This window comes from Manis javanica, chromosome 10 (assembly GCF_040802235.1).
Source record: "Manis javanica isolate MJ-LG chromosome 10, MJ_LKY, whole genome shotgun sequence".
NCBI classification, from domain to species: domain Eukaryota; kingdom Metazoa; phylum Chordata; class Mammalia; order Pholidota; family Manidae; genus Manis; species Manis javanica.
In genome coordinates, this window is record NC_133165.1 from 98,231,148 (window position 1) to 98,233,449 (window position 2,302).

The following is a 2,302-nucleotide window of genomic DNA, read 5'->3' on the forward strand; positions in this document are numbered from 1 at the left end:
GCAAGAAAGGGGAGCTCATTGAACTCCTGCTCAGTATTGGGCAAATCCCTTGCCAACTCCTAAAGCCAGGGTCATGTGGTGTCTGGTGTCCACTTGAATCTGCATGGCGTAGGAACTGAGCCCCTATCACCCTAGGATTTGGGGGAGCTGCAGAGCACTGGATGGAGTGAGATTATGTTCTAGAACTTCCCAAAGCAAAGAAAGGAGATTTTCCGGCAGGCTACTGAAGAGCAAGATTGTTCAGCTGCAGTCCTGTCCGGGTCACCGAGGCAACGGGAACTTGCAAGCCCAAATCAGAACACTCAGCAGCCCCTCCCTATTTATCTGGAGTAGAACAGAGAGAGTGACACACTCAAAGAAAGGAGCGCGCGGGCAACCTCACTGAGGAGGCATGCCTAAGCGTTTAGGGTCTGGGGTTTTATATGGCTTCAGGTAGGAGTCAGTATAAGGCATGATGTACACAGGTGATTCATAATTCCTTTGAAGTTTTTTCTTAAAAATAGGGTTATTTAGGTGACTGTTGACTCAGACTTCAGCATTCTTTGTTACATAGGTTTATTTACATTTCTGAGGTCTGTCTCCTGTCCTGGTTACAACGTTACCTGATTAAGGCACTGGAAGAAGAGGAAGAATGGCGTATAGGTTAAGTTAATTTCTGCAAGCTAAGTAGATTTTACAATGGCATGATGTAATCGGTACAGTGAGGACGTGTGCGGCACTTGGATCCTTTATCTGGCAGGTATCTGACATTCCAATTCACTCCGGTCCTTAACTCTGTGAGTCCTTTCTGGCTCTCTGGTTTTATCTGGTTAACTCTTTCAGTCTCTCTTGGGGACTGCACTGGCCTTATTATCCCTCCACCCACTTATATCTTGTCTTTCTGCCTAACAATGCCTCCTCCTCTGAGGATCCACTTCAGGGACCTGGCTGCCCAAGTATCCTCAGACCATAGGGCAGCTGTCAGAGGCTAGAGCCTTTCTGTGTAGACCACCCTAGTCAGATCAAATATAGCCCTGGTAACTCTGACCCTTTTCAGATACAGCAGCAAAACCACTCTCCTAAAAACTACTAACATAGGCCAGAGCCAAACTCTTCAATTTAGCAAGGCAATGATTTAGCACCATAATTTGCTAATCCAAATAGGGTAGAATAGACCTATCAACTGTAGTCTTGCAGAGATTATGCTCAAGACTGTGGTGCTCTGCCCATAATTTGAGACCATACCAGAAGAAACTGTACTGTAGCATGCACCTTGCAGATGGGGCAATCCCACTCACGTTAATTGCATTTGTGGATTTGTGGGTTCCCAGTCACTGCAAAATCACAGTCCTCTGCCTCTCAGCTCGATTCCCCTCTCTGAAGATAAAAAACGCTTGCCTGTGTGCCCAGGGAATCTAGCAGGGGAGTAGGGGGGGAGAATGACGTAACTTTTACAAAGTGTCCTAAAAATCTACATAACAACGTGCCAATTAAAATACAACTGATAATTTGCATTATTGAGCTTATTACTATTGCTTAAATATACTGAGAAATTAAAATTAAAAATTGCCCCTAGGAAAATCATCCATCATTAAAAGAAATGGTTTTCTCAATTTGAACAAAGTGACTTAATTCACAGGAAACATTTTTAGTAAAGGTGTTTTTTAAAAATTTACTCCATGCAGATATCGGGTGGATGTTTTTTTTTTTCTAAGCAGCTTATAAAGCATACTTTGGTGGTCGTAGTCTGGGGAAATGATTAAAACTTCCTAAATCCAAGATCGACTTATTTCCTTTCTTGGAAAGAAGCATCTTGAAAGATGTACGTATCAATAAGGAACACAAATATTTGTCATCAATGGTATTTGTTTTCAGGAAGACATAATTGCAGCAAATTTCTAAGATTACCAGTTTATCATTTGAATCAGTAATCTGGTTTTGATAAGGTTCCCATCCTAACTACAGGTCACCAGGCTCCTCTATGATTAAAATTTAATATGCACCGTCTCGTTTTAAGTTGCCCACTAAGGCAGTCCTAAATGTTTAGCTTCATTTTGTTGTATTGAACGTAAGGTGTGATTAAGTTATAGTAAGATACTTATGGTGGAAGGATCTAACCCAGAGTAGGCTCTCACCAAAAATGCAGTTTAGCTCCAACTGTTCAAATGAAATAATTTATAAATGTCCCAACCTATCGGGTAGGAAGCTAATGTTAGTATTTGACGGTACAATTTTTAGGTCAGACTCAACGGCATTTTAAAGTGCCCAGCAGTAGATATCTGTCTGGCCTTTCCTGAATTTCAGGAACAAAAGAAGCGTTCGC